Source organism: Xenia sp. Carnegie-2017, unplaced genomic scaffold (assembly GCF_021976095.1).
Source record: "Xenia sp. Carnegie-2017 unplaced genomic scaffold, XeniaSp_v1 HiC_scaffold_16, whole genome shotgun sequence".
In the NCBI taxonomy this organism is placed as follows: Eukaryota; Metazoa; Cnidaria; class Anthozoa; order Malacalcyonacea; family Xeniidae; genus Xenia; species Xenia sp. Carnegie-2017.
Window position 1 is genome coordinate 8407883 of NW_025813469.1, and position 19333 is coordinate 8427215.

General features: G+C 33.0%; 1 long non-coding RNA gene and 1 pseudogene across 1 annotated transcript; both read right to left on the bottom strand.

Moving 5' to 3' along the window:
* Window positions 1–9529: 9529 nt before the first annotated feature.
* On the bottom strand, window positions 9530–12997 carry LOC124435975 (annotated as a pseudogene).
* Window positions 12998–13039: 42 nt separating this feature from the next.
* Window positions 13040–13732, bottom strand: LOC124436877. The gene is made up of 4 exons (XR_006945521.1): window positions 13669–13732; window positions 13410–13490; window positions 13289–13333; window positions 13040–13051 (listed from the first exon to the last, which is right to left on the bottom strand). It is a non-coding gene; the product is annotated as an uncharacterized LOC124436877 (long non-coding RNA).
* Window positions 13733–19333: the final 5601 nt, after the last annotated feature.

The following is a 19333-nucleotide window of genomic DNA, read 5'->3' on the forward strand; positions in this document are numbered from 1 at the left end:
TCAAGCTTTTGATCAGCTAATAACTTGTTTGAAAGGTTAAAGAACGAACCACAAAGAACTTGTGGGCCTTCGTATTATAGGAAATGCATTTTCTATCGAGACGATTTTGCAAAGTATTCTTTAGGAATGTCGTAAATATTTGACGACTTATTTTATCCTCTTAAATGATATGATTATGACACCAAAACATACGAACCATGTGTTTCATTTTCGTAGCACATTTGACGACGCAGCCACATTCATGTCAAAATACTGTGAATAGAAAACTAGCTGTTGCAAGAAACCAAAGTGTATAGTCAGAAACGCATTGCGGGGATATCTTAGAAATTGAGAGCAGGGGCGGATCTAGGATTTTTCATATGTTAGTCAAAAATTTATGACGTCATATGTGGCCTCAAATATGACGTCATAGATGATATCATACATTGTATCTTATGCAGCGATTTATAAAACTTTAGCGATCATAAAAATGCGAAAACTAAGATGAATTCCCTTTAATCAGATGATGACAGACTGTTTCGCCCAATATCAGGGCTCTTCAGCATGCCTAGGATGATGCCCCAAATTTCAAAGCATCATCCGACATGGACAGCCCTTCAAAGAGCCGAAGGCAGCAATGTGGTTATTGCATAGAATTAAATGCATGTCCTTTAAACATAGGTACATCAACAATTTTATCTATAAACTAAAAAAGAATTTAGATGTAGAAAGACAAAATTTAAAAAATTCTCATGATTTCAATTAAATTTAAATCTAGTGTTGCCAACAGAAAATTTATCAATTACGCGTTGCACATCTGGAAGAATTTCCTGACGAATTTTAATTAGAGCAAGACCATTTAACCGTTCCTCAACCATAGTACTCCGCTTATAATCTTTAAGAATTCGCAGCGCTGAAATCGAACGTTCACATTCGCATGAAGTTATGGGAAGGGTTCCTAATATTTGAAGTATGACCTTTATATTTTGAAAACCATCAAAATTTATAGCTTTTAAAGTTGTAGCTACATTACATGGATAAGGACCTTTACGATGTTCCCAGAAGGATTGCCATAATAACAACTCTGCATCTAAACCTAACTGATTGGGTAAATCAGCAACATAAAATTTTGAAACAATCTTAAATTTATGTCCCCAGTCAATCCCATTTTTTATAAGAGAAAACATTTTTGTTGGAACAATACTTAGTCCTTAATAAACATTTACAATTTCCGTGTCAAATCGCGCATCCAAAGACGAGAGAAGATGGTCAATTAAAGGAATCTTATAGATTCGTTTGTAATACTCCGTAATAACCTCTCCAAAGTACTTGATCATTTTATTCTGGCTGGTCTTAGAGATGTAACTTCTATTTTTCCCACAAGATGTTAAGTGATCCCTTAAAACACCATCCCCTGAACGAACTTTAAAATTTAGTGTCTCCACAAAATTTCCAACACCCCAGTAGAATACTGACCAACCTCTGGATGATATTTAGCATCATCACGGTGGCCACGCAAAGGCAAACCTAAACGACCACAAAAAAGAATGCAATCAGCAATAGAAGACAACTTACATTTGTTCTGATCGATTTCCTTTTTAAGATTTCTTTCTAACATGAGCTCTATTGGTTGCGCAGACCCTGACATTTGAGCAAGTAAGGCAAATAAAATTGGATTTGTTTGGGCATGCAACCTCACTTCTCCTTCATCATGGCGTTTAAAGGTAAATGCAGCATCATTCCAGCGTGAAACCGGTTTAGAAAACAAATTTGTAATCTTAGAAGCTTTACCAGGGAAGTGATGACCAAAAAGCACGCATGACAAACAAAATGCACCATCTTTTGATGGGGAGTAGCATAGCCAGTCATATTTTTTTAGCCAGTCATATCTAAAGCTCCGACCACCGGTTTTAGGAAAGGAAAAATTCTCATCAGGCCTGAAAACATTTTTAATCAATTGAAGAACACCAGAAGCATCTAAGCCTTTAACTTTATCCTGGTAAGTTGCAACATCAAAATTATGCACAGAATGATACTTCTTTTCTGGACAAGATTGACTAGCGGAGGACTTAATTGGTTGTTTCAACGTGATATAAGAAGGAACTTGTTTGGCAGAAGAAAAAGTTTCATTGGGCTTTTTTTCAAATAACTTGGATGGTTGTTTTTCTGATGCAGTAAAAAAGTTAGAAATAATTGGAATATTACCAGAAGGAAATTTTGCCACCTTCTTGGAAAATAAGGAAGGCATCTTACGTTTTTTTGCTGACGTTGTGGCTTGTGTAATGTCAGCAGACTTTCACTAGTGTGCACATGAAAAGAAGAGGACAAAATGGTTAGGCTGAAATGATTCTCCAGTTCTTATGTCACCTTCATGGCAGAATAGAATATGAATTTCTTTTCAACCCTAGTAGTATGCAAGCGGAGTTGAATAACACGATTAAATAAAAGTTTGAGCCTGTGTTGTCCACAATCCGGATAATATCAATACATCTTTTCAAAACTGAAGACAGACCAAGATACAGAACTGTTGTGTTTGAACAAACAGCTCTCCTTTACTCTTACTTGAGGTATCTAAGGACTCAACAGAGGATAGGGATTTCATAATTCCCTTCGGTGCTCTGGCAGGTTAGCAGGTAGTAGAGCATGGAAGCTCAAGTGAGGTTAAGATTCTTAAAGTTGGAACCAATCTATCATGCAGGAGACAAAGCACGTTGTTGACTGTTTCCAAGCTTCTGATTTGAAAATACATAAGCTGATGATGAAAGAATTTTGGATTTGGTTCCAAAATGTTCTATATATGACATTATTTGATAAATGTATTATATAATCATGTTATAATCTTATTTAGTTTTATTGAGTAATAAAATAGCTAACTGACAATAAAATCTCGCGTAAATATGATATTTACTTTATGTTTTTATTTTGACAAAATCTACATTCTCTATATGAAATGTGTAATAGTGCTGACAACTAAAAGCAGGGAATGAATATAAGTAATTCAAATAGGATAGTTAATAGTAGAATTATAAAGAATCAAGGAATAATCAACAAGCAGGTTGAACTGAAAATTTGACAAGTTTATCTCACTGTACATTCATAAGGTTGATGAGATTTACACAACACAAGTGACCTGTAATATACAACCAGACGTTTTGCAGGCAACTTATAGCAAGCAGACTTTGTATAGTGCTTTCGTTTTGGAAACACAGCACAATTAAGCAAAAATGCTTAACTTCCCTTGAGATTTATCTCCCTGCCAGCAAACCGTGCGAACGTAAACAAGGCAAGTCATCAATACCGTTTGTATGCATATTTACATTCTTACATATTGTTAGTGAAATATGAGAAAAATTGTACAAATATATATAGTTTACCTCAAAGCTATGCACGATTTTTCCTTTTGATTTCGAACAGCCAAAGGAATATAAGTTTAGTTTCCGCGCAATAATTTCTGCTAATGCTGTTTGACGAGCTACTTATGGCACCCAATAGTTGCTCAAGCGATATCTCATCTTGCTCATTTAGTTGCCTGGCAAGATCAACATAAAAACCTGCCAAAATTTTACTATCATCTGCCGCAAAGGCAGCTTGAACAACACCGTAATCCATATCAGATACAACTGAAACTTTTTTAAACAAAGCGTGATTGCAATTTTGCGATGTAGCGAAAGATAAGACCTTCAAAATAAATGACCCCCCGCTGTGAATCAGTCAAAGTATCAAATAGCGTAAAATAACAAAGTAAAAATACTAGTCGATAGTATAAAATATGATTGTTAGAGCCCTTGAAAGTCGTCAATCCATCAGGCCTCCCCACAGATACATAAAAAACTACAAGTTTCCATGGCAATAGGCGAATTGACCAATGAGAAGACTAAGATTTGACTTTTTGATGGATCTGTGGGCTTGAGATCATATTTGAGGCTAATTACATAGCTTTCTTTAAGAAAACGGCTGTACACTCAGGCCATTAATTAATTCTGATCGTTATCATTGAGCTCTATAAGACCTGGAGGGGCAAAGGGGCCTGGACCCCGTGGTCAAAAACATGGCGGTAATGGCGGATTTTGGTGGTCAAAAATTCCACTTTAAAAATTTTTTTCAATATTCACTCCCTCCTGATTTCTAATACAAGGGAATTTTAGCAGAGCCTACAAGCACGACTACGAGTACGATTTACGTCGTTTTGGCGCGTAAACATTGTTGCGACAACAAAAACACGTAGCCGTCATCAATCTGAGTACGATGTTTTGTAAAAAATTCGTAGTCACGACTACGATGTCTTTTTAAGCAAAGAAAGTAGGTATATTTCTTCATTCTGTAAGAAATTAGTTTACAGTACTATTTTCGAGCATCCAGGCTTTAATGTAGTACCCTTTTTGAGCGCAGATGTACATTAAAAAGGAAAATATGACCTGCAAAACTTTCATGTATTTCGTACGCAAAGTGAAAGGTAAACAAACAATAAAATAGTACAAATATATCGTACATAAAACTTAAAATAGTGAAGATTTTTCAGTCTAAAGAGACCTATATTCTCGCAAAACCAGTATTATCGATTCGTTGATATCATTATTGACAAATAGAGCCGTAGCTGCTTCGCAAACGTCGGTGTTTTTCCAGAATAAAAAGGCTCGTTCTGTTGTTTATAACTAAAACTAAATTTTGACGAAGCGACAACGACAACAAACTTACTCGTGCCATTCTCTTACACGGTCAAATTTCGTACTCGTTTTCGCAGTCGTACTCTTGCTAAAACTCCCTGCTGTTTGTATGAACGAAAACAAGTGAGAAAAAAAACCAATTACGATACCGACAGCATATCATGTGAAAATAATGCTTCAGCATTGCGTGAAAAACACAGTACACACACACATCAAAGTAAAGAAAATCGACGGTAGAGAAACGCATATTTTGGATGTAACATTTAAGTTATTTTATGACATTTTAGCCTTTTAAAAGTGAAAATCAAACGGCATTCTTTACTAGACCTGTCAATCTCGTGTGTTTGACTGTTTGTAAACAGTTTGGTGCAACTATTTTTCTTCCTTCAAATGGATAAATCTGTGTAAAAATGCTCCTAAGGAAGCGAGAAAATGTTTGCTTCAGTGCTACGACATAAGTCAACTAAAACTTTACCATGGATAAGTATCATCAGTGTATTGTCATTACCTGATAAATCTACTGAAAACTCATAAAGAAAGTATGTTGAACTAGAAGAGCTACAAAAAAGAAAAAAATTCAAACACCATGACACTGTTGCTTGGTAATTTGTTTTTTGTAAACAGCTTGGCAGAATCTTGGATCTATTACTGAACAGAACTACATTAATTTTCCATTGAAATTACAAACTTGGAAACTAAAGTGCATTGGTTCCTCTGAAAAAAACACTGTCTATTGCTGCATGAAGGCAAAATAGTTATTTGACAGTGTAGGTGAAGAAATTTATCAAGTTCTATAGATATTATTGTGCATTACTTACAGTTTTGGAATTGTGTAATATATGTCATGAACAAGATATAATTTTTCAAAATGCTAACCCTTCGAGCACTACTACTTCTGTTTTGCTTAAACAACTTACAGCTACCAATACTAATTATTTATATGTACAAACTAACATTTGGGAATTAAATGATAAACAACTTGTTAAATCTTTGTATTTTACATCAGGCCTTTGAATTAGTTCCTTTTATCTCTTGGTAAAAAAAATATTAATGAAAGACTTACAAATCAAGTTTCTCGAAAATAGTATTTTGTACAAAGAAACTAAATAATTGGAAAGGTCACATGTTGAAGACAGACTTTCCTTCTTTGACTAGGTTGCTTGACCATGAGCAAATTTATATTTGTTTAAAATTTGTTTAAAGAATTCTTTTTATTGATTTCTACTAATTCTTCATAAGACACAAAGAATTTCTTTGCCATCTATTTTTGCTTCTACATTCCACTTCATTGTAACCAATGCATCCGATGTGAATTTGTGGATCATCTGGAATCATACCAAGTATGGATTTGATGAGATGAGACAATAATATGTTTAATTTTTCATGCATATTAATGATATAATCATAAGCTACCCTTGAACAAAAATTTCAAGTTAGGAGCAAATCTTAGCACATTGTTGAACACACTACTTTTATCTTGGTTTTGAAGTAGTAACCTGTTTACTATAAGAATAAATACTTCATTTACAGAAACGCTAAGTAGTACTTTAAAATTGTTTGCATAAATGCAATTTTCCAATCCCATTATAATTGTCTACACTATACAGTGAGTCAAATTGGGCAGGCAAACAGTTTAATAGTTATTTTTATTATACAACATATACCATAGTTCTCATTAATTTTGCATGGCACTGCATTCAATTTCAACACAACTCTGTTGTAAACTTTCCCTTCATCTATTCAAAAAAAAACATGAACAAATTATGCCCCATTTTTGGGAGGTAAACTCAATTCAAATCAGGAGAGTTTAGCTTGATGCCTTGATCATGATACAAGATGATGCAAAACTTGATAAAAATTGACAGCTTCGCCACGTCTGGCGAGCGATTAAGTGAAGAACAAACAAGACTGGACCAAAATAACTTTAAATTAAAACTTAGTAGTAGAAACACTCTTCAAGTATCGTGATAAAAACAAAATAGTAAAACTAATACTGTGCTACTTACCGGAGACAAGAAATGTTCCCTTTTCTGTCGCTATTTCAGCATCCGCAAACCACAAAAGTTGGCAGCTTAATAAATAAAGTTTTAAAAAAGTGTTTATGTTAGGAAAATAAATAGTTTTGATATTTTCTATACTCGCAATCGTGGTGGTCAAATCAGGGTGGGCGACAAAAATTTTATTTCATGAGCCCGCGTCTCTCCGCTGACTTTGACCACCAAAATCCGCCATGTTTTTGACCACGCGGCCGCGCGCTAATAATTTATACTAATTTTGTTGACGTTTCCCCTCCAGTTATTATAGAACTCAATGATCGTTATGCTTTCATTTGGCTTACGATATGTGATAGTTGACTTACTTATTTATTACTTTTAGCATGTTGCATGAATAATTAATCACCATTTCATACGTTCGTCGCGTGATGGATTTGATGACCCTTAAATCCGCCGAGAACTGACAGCAAACTCACCAAAAGCTTGGATAGTGTTCATAATATCAACCACGACCTTTGATTTTCTGCTAGATGTCATTCTAACTCCGTTTTGATAATTTATAATTTGCGTGCCATCCTCGATGAGAGTCCCTTCCCGTCATCCGATAACTCTTGCTAAACAAAAATGTTGAATTTGTTCCTCCTTTCATGATGTGTGTTGTCAGAACGTCTTGCTGTTGATCGATTTACACACAAGTTCTTGTCGACATTTGCTTCTTCTTCAACTTCAATTTTTCTATTGTCCTACCTGGCATTTACATGCTGTTATCTCCTGCTTGTTTCTAAACTGGATTGCTTCAGATTTACTTTTATGTACTTGCATTTTTGATATGTTTGCATCGTAATTTAAAACTTCTACAAACCTAAAGTGAAGAAAATCTTTATATTCGTGGTTTTACGTTTTTGATTATGTATTTGCTCCACATGATTTTTTATTTTGTTTAACATTCGTTGTTTGTGCTTAAACAAATCACTATAATAACCATTGACTTTATAACTGGTGGTTTTGATCAAAATTCCATTTCTTGTGCAAGTTGAATTCACAAATGTTGTCGACTTTGATTATTTATATGTGAGATAAAATGAACAAATCTGCAATTAAATTCAAATGTTGTTAGTAATGAGCAAGCGTTGAATTGTATATACGTTAACCTCAGTTCGCAAGTTTTCTGTGTGGAACAACAAATCTTTGAAGTATATATGGTGATGATATACACTTGTCACTTTTCTGTAATCTTGTTCAACTAGATTTGAGTCACAATGACGCCTATTAGTATTAGATAAGTACAAAAAATTTAACGTATAATGCTACATTAGGTCTGTTCAATAGCCAACATCAAACCAACAGCTTTCGATCTGCTCAGTTATTTACACTTTCCACGACTTTACTTTGATGGTTTTTAATCAAAGATAACCTCCAGAATAACCAATGATTTTTGCTGCTGGTTATGAGCAGAAAAGCTTGCTTGAACAAAGTGTCATGAATGATCAAAAGTTGCATACCTTGTGCAGTTAAATTTACATATCTTGACGAGTTTCATTGTTTATCAGTGGAACTCAGCACATCGGGAATCAAACGCTGTGCTAGAGAAACTTAATCAAACTTTTGTAGTTAGAAAGTCGAATGAAAAGTACCCACCGAAGGAAAGGAACTCAGCACATCGGGAATCATACGCTACGCTAGAGAAATATAATCAAAATTTTGTAGTTAGAAAGTCTGATGAAAAGCACCCACCGAAGAAAAAGAACTCTCTAAAATGTTTATATAAAGAACACGTCTTTACTTTGTTCAACGAAATAGACATATAGGGTGTATCAAATATTGATTTACCCATTGTTTTGTGAAGCCCACAAGTGCGTAAAATATTGTCAGCTACGTGCATGTATTACATATCTTTCTTACAAACAACAAAACGCATCTGCTCCTGGGAGTTTAACATGACTTCTAACAACAAATTTGAAAAACAAATGCGCCTGGGATTCAAAATAGTGATCAGTTACACAAAATTACGCGGTTTTGAGCGTGCAAAAGCTAGGCTACTGCACCAACTACTGTACCACTCGGCGATTTGAGAAGCATGCCAAGCAGAATACAACATATCAAGAGCTTTAGATAGAATAACATTTATTGCCGTCTATTGCCTCGGGCTTACATTACATAGTTTCTTTGATTTAGCTTGATAATGTCTTTGAAATAAAGTCGAAATATTGCTTTAAATCTTGTCTCGTGTTTTTTTTAAATCGATTCTTGAGTTTACAAGATGATGTTTTTTATAATTTACTTTGACTTATGCTTTGTAACTATGACACCATCATTGCCAAGTTGAAGAAAGGGGTTCACTTGAGGTTCATGTCGAGCTATAACATTGTTAGACAAGTCATGTTCTATATAGGAAAACAAGTCGTGTAATGACGTAAACTGACGTCACTAACATATAGTGCTGTCAGCCCCAACAAGATTTTGTGCATGTTACAGTTGTATGGCAACAACTTTTTGAAATGTCGTTCGTGTCTTCTTTTCAAAATGTCGTTCATGCTGCCTTTTGGAATTGCTGTCCCTGTCTTCTTTTTGAAAAGCTGTCGGAAAATCATAATAGTAAAAAAAAGCGTACATAGAATTTAAGAGTTTTAAAAGTTTTTTATGTAATCTTGGTTAGGTCATGCATGCATTTATGACTAAACTATAACGGGTAGAGACAAAAACAAATAAACAATATACAATGTCAGGAATTGCTATGTGGTGATTTAGTACGACAAAAAGCATGTTCATATTTAATTTGGGAAAAATAGAATAAAATTGAACTCAACCAATGGCAAAGATAGAAAGAGAACTGTAATTCTGATGTAGGTATTTACCACACAATTGTCAGTTTAACAAATACTCTTGATTTTACGTCGAAAGAATAACCTTAATTGTCTGCTTTCAAACAAAATTAGGAACGACATAAATAGGTTAAAATCGTCCAATTAGAATATGTTAAAATGGTAAATTCACAAAGAGTTGAAATTTTCACTAACTACAGACTAAATTTTCAAAAAAAAAGTCTTTCTCGGTCATATCAATAGCCCAAGCGAACTTTTGACGTTGCGTCTTATTGTAAATTTTCTCAATCGGGACATCGTTCTTTAGTCACCTAAATCATAAATTTACAGTTCAAGAATTCAAGTTAACATCAGATCAATCAATAAACTAAGATTTTGAATTTAAAAGTGATGGATATGATGATACTTGGATCTTACCAAGCAATCGATATTCTCGGATCAAGATAATTTAACTTGGAGGTCCCAAGAGCAAATTCCTTATTTTCATTCTAATCAACAACAGCAGAACATTGTGAAGACAACAATAAATATGAATGGCCAAAAAATATTTTCAAAGTGGTTTTTGGATTTTAATAGAAATATGATATTTCATTTGGTAATACAAAGTCAATACAAAGAGCTTCTCAGACGTTGTTTTATAATTCAACAGTAATGACTAACATCCACAATAAAGATTGATGTACTAAAAAGACAGGATATGTAAGTGATTTAAAATGTGCGTGCTAACTAAAGCAAGAAAAGGATACACCATATGAAATTATGTAAAGCTGAACAAGTGTGGCTATCTAAGTTCACCAGAACGGATCTGGTAATAAAAATCACGAAATCTGGCCACACCAAGCATGCATTTACTTGTAGCGAGTCAGAGAACAAATTGACTTAAAGAACAAATTCAATCAATTGTTTAACATGTAACAGTGAAAACGTACATACCTTATCTGTTTGTGAGACTTCCAGTTTAAACAATTGTTCCTTTAAACATTCTATGGCGACCTTTTTCCTTTCGATTTTCCTTTAAAAAAAAAAAATTGTTTAAAATCCTTCATCACGACATCAAACATCTCAACTCCAACACTAATGCTTAGAAATACAAGTTTTATCATCTTGTAGGACATATGGTACATTGCAAAATATTTCTCAGTCCCATTTGTAGAGTTTGACTTTGAGAATCTTAAGAAATATTAAAGTCTACTGGTTTCTTTAGCGTCGTATTTTAAATACATACTTTGCAAGTGTTACTGAATCGCTTCCTTTAGCTTCACGCTTAAGATCCTTTAGTTCAACATTCCCATCCTTTATGGCTTTTTTCTTGTCGTCAATCTATTTCAAAACACATTATTTGAACTACATAATCTTACTTGTTCACGTATGATATCACGTGTTTATCACGTAAAGGTGGAATATCCATAAGCAGACTTTACCTTTTGCTGAAGATTTGACATGGATTGTTCAAACGTCTTTGGAACAGATAGCTACACAAGAGACAACGAACGTAAAGCTTTAAAGTAAATTGCAAACATAGTTAACACACGATCATAACTATAATTAACTCTCTTGGCATTTTACTTTTCACAACCATAAAATTTTTTTCTTAACTCTTAACACAAATTTTTTCATGCAGTCCATGTCCACAACACTACACCTGATGGTTACATAAGATGGCGACAGCTCTGCTTGCGCGATTATAACCCAATACTCTTGCTGCAACATTATCTTCTAACTCAAGTTTATCCAGCTGTTCTTGTAAGGTCATTGATGCATTGTATGTACGGAAGACCTTGGCACTGAGGCCTTCTATTAGATCTGATAGATGTTTGTTTAATGATGTTGTCTGACGAAGAACACAGACTATGAGTTAGATTCAGTCAATAGATATTTTAATGATAAATTAGGGAATGTTGAATGTAAATCGACAACAAATATTTGAAGCAATAGTTTTAAACTTCTCAACAAACAGTCAGCCTATCGAACAGGTCGTCTCCGTCAGTTTTCCCTTGCTGAAACAATTCTTAACTCTTGAACACCTACGTATAGAATGTAAAATAGAATTGCTGAACACTAATTAGAAATAAATTAGAATGGCAAAACACTTATGAAGTAACATATAATAGCTAAACACCATTAGAAAGTAAATTAAAATGATGAAATCCCATGAGAAATTATATATTAGAATCACTGAACACAAAAATAAGTAAACTGAAAAGGCTACGAACAGTTTCTGATGTCTACATTTTCATCGTAACACTTCCAACTATATGCATGATCAAGGCTCAAAAACCATTCTTCATTTTTCTCAAAATAAGAAATGCTTACAACATTAAACTTACATAACAACTAAATTTTACCTTTTTTTCAACAGGTACAAAGTTTTGATAATGAATGGAATCTTTACCCAGAAAATCAAACTCAACTACGTATTCTTTGTCCTCGAGTTGTTTATGAAGTTCTTAAAAATAGAAAATAAAAATATAAACAAAAAAAAGAAAAGATGGATGCTTTTGGTATGGTAACTAAAACATGTATTTATGTTAAAAATGGCTCAAGTTTTCTAAAGTTGATACGCCAAATTAATAAAATACTGACTTTTAGAGATGGTCATACGTTAAAATAAAAATTGCTAGTTAACGCAATCAAAACGATGTTTACTAAAATAATGATCAACAGTTCTTCTCGGAAATTCACTAACATTGACAAACCATAGACAGTATCAGTTTCAAACCATTTACTACAGTTGTTCCACAACTTTTTTTCTAGTATTTGTCATAAGATGAAGTAAACACTTATATTTTGTAAACAAACAGCAAACAGGAAGAATAAGCGTCAGCATTTTCGTTTTAAGTGCCATAAAAAAAACTTCCGGCATATTTTTTCTGTGTCAAAGAAACCATTATGTATGAATAGACAAAAAGATTATTTTAACACGTTGACCCCATCACGAGAAGCTGAAATGCAGAAGGTGTGTTTGCCTCAAATTTGATTGTTTACTATAATAGCTATTCTGATCGAACAAGGAGAAACTTATTATGTACAATAAATGAGCATACTTATGTGCTCATATCTTAGTGAACAGCAACCTACTGTGTCAGCGGTATCTTCGTCCTTCTCGTGACCAGCACGAAGAGCAAGCTATTGGAGGAATATAAAACACCTGGATGGTAAAAGAATGTTCAAAAGCAGAACAAAATGTTCAAATAAACCATTAACTTATCAATGAAATACAACGCTACACCTCTGGAAAAGAGAAATAAAAATGCTGTTAACATGTTCAAAAAGAATACAAACTCCTATAGTTAAATAAATCAAATCCCCCCCCCCGTCAATGGCCAGATATTTCAATGTGACTTCTAAGTACAAAAGATATTCCACTATTTTAATTGTGCAAATTAAATATGTTTAATGATATTTTAATCGAAATATAGCTACTTTTTACAGTTAATCAAAATTTTTAATTAGCACAATAAATATTTCGGAACATAGTTTGTTTCGTATGAGTTAAAATCATCAGCTGACAATGAATATACCTTTGTCTTATATGCATTTCCTTAGATTTCCAATCATTTCAATATCCTTGACGGATTTTACCAATTAAACCCTACCAAAACATTATCAATCAACATCACATCTCTTCCATCCCAATACATACTTTGGAGTCTTGCATAAATAGAATGTTTAGATTTGGGATTCTGAGTTTGGACTTTAGACAAAGATTTATTGATTGCTGAGCAAAGTCGCATTTCAGATTATCTTAATTGGATTCATGTAACAGTCTTTTGCACACAACAATATGGAGAGTCAAATCACATAAAATAATTAAAATAGTTGCACATACCTTTAATTTACGCGCGGTTTCATACTTCTGCCAATCTTTTTCTCCCTAAATTATCAAAACTCATACTTTCAAAAACAACATCATTCTGCACATTACAAATCAACTATCACATATTAATTACCTTGATCCTTGATGTTGGATTTAACATAACGTACTTGTAACTTCCCTGGATATTCTCGATCCAACATGCTAACCACGTAACCTAATAAATGGATGAGAAATCTCATATTGTGAAAATTATTACCATGATTCAAAGTAGATCCATTTATATCCATCAACAACACTGCATGTCAATCAAAGTCTACACATATCCCTCAATGTTTATATTCAACGAACATAATTTGTAAGGAAATGTAACCAGTCATCCACAACTATCACACCTTTTTATCATGCTGAACTGCTTTCCATCTTTGCCCGTTAGGAGGATCGGGAACTTTCGCATCTCTACGTAAAAAGATACGTGATGGCGCTAGTTTTACAGTGTAGTAAACATTTGCATAGTTATTTTTAAAATGCGCTTTTAATATACACGACGACTTTTTTAGAATAGACATGTTTCGACATCTCATCATGCCGTCTTAAGTATGAGTGAGATAATAAATGATACAAGGTTTATATAAAAGTAATATGATACAGAAATTACAGCAATAAAAAGGAAATAAGATAATTAATGGAGAGCGTCCGAGCGTATTATAAACTAAATATTGCATTGAATTTGAAAACTTGAACATTGAGGTCAGGGTTAGTTTTGTTAATGTGGAGTGCTTCTTTGATTTTAAGGGTGAATGAGGTGTCGGCAGTGTCGATGATTTTGAAGCAAGAGGGTGAATAGTTGGTTTTACATAGTGAGATTTAAGAAGGTGTCGGTAGAAACGAGAGTTTTTGTCTGTTGTGGTATGTTCCCTGATTCTGGTGGATAAATGGCCCTATGTTTCGCCAACGTATCGGGAATTACATACCGCACAATTGAATTCATATACCACCATAGATTTAATCGAATCAGGGTGTATTAGACCGTATAACGATATCTTCTCCAGAGGTTCTCAACCCTCACGCTTCTATGGCTTACCGAAACTTCACAAGAAACAAGAACCAGAACAATCGCCCCCACTAGTATCTTAGTTCTCTGCTAACACCACTCATACCAGATGACCACCCCACTAAAGATTCCTTGACTTTCCTCGACGATTCCCATCTTTCAACTCATCAACTTCTTGTCACAAATTCTTCATCTCCTACGACGTTGCAAGCCTATTTACTAACATACCACTTACTGAAACCATCAATCTAGCAATTGACTTAATATTCACTCACAACCCCAGGTTCAGTATAAACAGGACTGACCTCACACAACTGTTTTTAATAGCAACAGCACAGACGCATTTTTTATTTAATGGAAAATTTTATGACCAGACGGGCGGTATTGCGATGGGCTCTCCCTTAGCACCCATACTTGCTAACATTTTCATGGGCTCACGTGAACGAAACTGGCTAAGCAACTACAACGACACTAAACCACTATTTTACCCCAGATACGTTGACGATATTTTTTGTGTTTTTACTAACGAAACTGAGGCCATGAAGTTTTATAATTACATTAACACACAGCACGCAAACATTAGATTTTCTTTTGAAACTGAACAACAAGATCAACTGCAGTAGTATTAGACATGGGGGTTCTAGCGCAAAATAAGACCATGGTTCAAAAGGGTAACCAACACAAAAGGTCATGTAAAGAAAGCTATGCAAAAAAGTCATTGTTTCAAAGTAGTGGGAAAAAGGCCATGTTTTAAAGGGGAACCAACGCAAAAAGGCCATGTGTGCAAAAGTCATTGTTTTCAAGGGGGTAAAATCTCGAGGTTACAATCTATCGTTTAAAAATATGGAATCTATATGTTTTTGAAATATATAGATGTGTTTAAATTTTAAAAGCAGTCTTTACAAACAAATGTTAATAAAGCATCGTTTCGGAGGAAACTCGGCAGCGCAGATCACGAAGTGATCGAGCAGGGGGATGGAGTTTCCGAGAATTCTTGCAAGCCTGGTGGGTAAAAAATTCTAGCTAGAATTTTCGGCTCGCCCCCGTTTAGTCGATCAATTCGAAGAATTCGAGACTGAATTCGAGATATATGCTCTTTAAAAACTATCTTTATAAATAAATGTTGATAAAGCATCGTTTCGGAGGAAATTCGGCAGCACAGATCATGATGTGATATCACGAAGTGATATTACTCCATGATCGAGCAGGGGAATGGAATTTCCGAGAATTTTAGGGCTCGGCGGGGAAAATTTTCACAAAGTGAAAATTCGGAGCCCGAAGTGGTATTCGATGAATATTCGAAGAATATTCGAGAATGGCAGAGGCTTAATATATGCTCTTTTACAAAACTATGGAAACAATACAGCTGGTTTGTCGCCAAGCACTTGTCACCAGTACATGTTATTTCAATAATGGTTGTTTAATGTAACCAGTACTTGTCTCCAGTGCATGTATAATAATATAATGTTTTACAAAACTATGGAAACAATACAGCTGGTTTTTAGCGGCGCGCGTGTCACATGTACATGTTTAACAATGGTTGCTTAATGGAGCTAGTACAATTCATCAGTGCATTTTAATAATATAATGTTTTACAAAATATGGAATCGATATGTTTTTCAATTTGTCTATCAGGCGCGTGTCTTAGTGCATGTTTTTTAACAATGGTTGTTTAATGTAACCAGCACATGTTAATATCAGCGCATGTTTTATAATTTAGTGGAAATAATATAATGTTGTTTAGTTGATTTGTCTGTCAGGCGCGTGTCTTAGTGCATGTTTTTAACTATGGTTGTTTAATGTAACCAGCACATGTTAATATCAGTGCATGTTTTTTAATTTAATGTTTTACAAACTGCCTGCAGCAAACAGTTATTACAAAAGGTATATATGCGGTAAACCGTTTTGTATTAATTACTTGTTACAAACAGTTATGTGATATGTAGTCAAACATGAGGATTATTCTTCATCTTCATCTTTAGGTTTAGCTTGATAGTTATCTTTAATAAATTTTTTTAATTTTTCGATTTCGTCATTTACAAATTTTTTAGTTGTTAGAATATTATCTTCTATAGTAGCCGCAAAATTTGATGAAAAACCATTATATACCATAGACAATGTAGATGTATGTTGTGAATAAACTTGTATTTTGGATAATCCATTAAATGCTTTATTCCATTTTCTTGCCCATTCATTATAATTAATTGAAGAGTTAGATACTTTTGGGGAAATAATAATAGAAATATTGTTTAAATCATCATCAGCACAGTATACATAATATAAATCTAGTATTGCATCAGCTATCTTTTTTTCGTTATCATTTGTTATTTTAATGATAAATTTTTTATTAATCTTATCTACCATAATATCTAATTGAATTGTTTTAGATTTATCAGATGGATTTATAAATAGAAGTGTAAATTCAATAAATTTAATATTATTAAAAAGAATATTTATAATATCTTTTTGGTTACTAACATTTGAGTTGTAATTTAATTGATCACTATGGTATACTACCTTACTATTTACTATATTATCTATTTCAGTCTTAGTATAATAGTTAGTCAAATTAGAAGTCAAAGCATACTTACCATCAGCTTGTGGTTTAGTATAATAGTTATTTGAATTAGAAGTCAAAGCATACTTACCATCTGTTTCAGTCTTAGTATAATAGTTAGTTAAATTAGAAGTCAAAGCATACTTACCATCTGATTCATTCTTTGTATAATATTTAGATAAATTAGAACTTAAAGCATACTTACCATCTGATTCATTCTTTGTATAATATTTTAGTAAATTAGAAGTCAAAGCATACTTACCATCAGCTTGTGTTTTAGTATAATAGTTAGTTAAATTAGAATTTAAAGCATACTTACCATCTGTTTCAATCTTTGTATAATATTTATTTAAATTAGAACTTAAAGCATACTTACCATTTGTTTCATTCTTTGTATAATAGTTGGCTATTCTTGAAATAAAAACATATTTATTATCAGCTTGTATTTTAGTATAATATTTTAGTAAATTAGAAATCAAGGCATACTTTCCATCAGCTTGTGTTTTAGTATAGTGGTCATTAAATTTACCATCAGCTTGAGTTTTAGTATAGTAGTTATCTGATAGATGTGTTTTATCTACAGATCCTTGTATATTTACATTAATATCTGTTTTATCATGCCCATAAAATAAGCTCATTTATATTATTCCTCAGATTTTATATCCGGTTTATTATTTTTATGTTCGTAAACATGTTTAACAGTTGTTATACCACCAGATAAAAACCGTAAAAAAGGTAACAATGGTGATACTTTTTCTACTAAACTGTACACATCTCGTTTTAAAAGGTCGTCTGATTTAAGCTGTTTGGATAATTCTTTGGGATCTTCAATAGCATCAAACCCTTTTAATATATCTGAAAATTTTGGTATAACTAAATCAGTTAAAAACTCATTAGTTTTTTTGTAATCGTTTTTTCTCGTATTCAGTGTATAATTTATCAATAATTTTTTGACTAGCTTTTTTAATGTAAGCAACTGACTTGTCTAAATCACCATCTTCAGCTAGTTTAAGTAATTGATCTCTTTTATTAAAACTTTCTTGTGGTTTATCTTGTATATTATCATCACATACAGCATCTTTGATAGTATCATTTGCGGAATCAATCTCATTAATTATATCATCAATTGTTTCAGGCTCTTTACGCTTTGGCATATACATATATAACACATATTTTATTGCGGAATAACAATTTTCCATTGGTATGGGTATACAAGTTGGATTTCTAAATGTGCATACTTATTATTTTTCAATTTTTTGGTTATTTCTTCTATATCATCTTTTTCAACACCATAAAGATAATCATCAAATATGGTTTTCATATCATTGCGGTTTGTATTATAAAATGTAACTAGATAACTTATATTTTCTCGATAAGGTTTGGCAATACTTGCCAATTGCTGTGTCACTACAATAGTAGAAAGACCATAATGGCGGGCACTGAATGCTAAACGAACTAATTCAGATGTCCTATTTTTAACATATGAACCGCTAGCACAGTCATCAAGTATAATAATACTATTGGTTCCTTTATATACATCACTAACATATTTTAAAACAATATCTACCTGATCTTGGTCACATTCTACCTTAATTAAATCAGAATCATTTATATATTTCCATTCTTGATAGGTTTTATTATATGATAACGTTGGACATATTAGAATAATATAATCAAAATGCCTATTAAAGTTTTTTCCTAACATTGTGAGAAGGTAATGACTTTTACCACAATTTGTCATGCCTACAAGAATCATATTAAAGGGTGTGTTCATTTATATATTACTGGTTATTCTAGTATTGAATACTTTGGAGATCATTATTAACAAATTGAACAAGAGCATCACTAATAACATAGAGGTAACAGTTTAAATCTTTTGTATATGCTCTTTTCTTAATTTCGAGCAGAATGCCGTTTTGAGTATTTATGATTTTTTTACCGTTACCAGCAATATTTTTTTCTTGAAAGGTGTGAAGGTCGATAATTAATGAAAATTTATCCTTATAAAATTTTTCAATTGTCATGAAGCAATCTATTGGGATAGTTCTATCGAAAAATCTTCTTGCTTCTTCATAAAATACTTTTTTATTCATACCCTGTGCAAAAAAACAATTTGGGACGCCTTCGATTGTTATTTTAACTTCATCAATGTTTGGGTATAAAAATTTTTCACTATCACTAACTGAATTTTCTGTGAATAGTAGACAGATGCCTTTCATTGATTTGCGAGGGACATTGATGTTAACATTCTGTAATGTACTTGACTTATCCCATTTTTCCTTTTTTAAGAGGGTTATATGCTGATAAAATAGACTTCTTCCTATAGAATATAAATTTGTCGCCTCATCAGCAATTTCTTGATTTTCAATAATTTCATATTCCAGCTGAATATTTTCTAATTCATAATCACCGATAGTTTGGCTGCTTTCAGCGATAAGGACTTGATCAC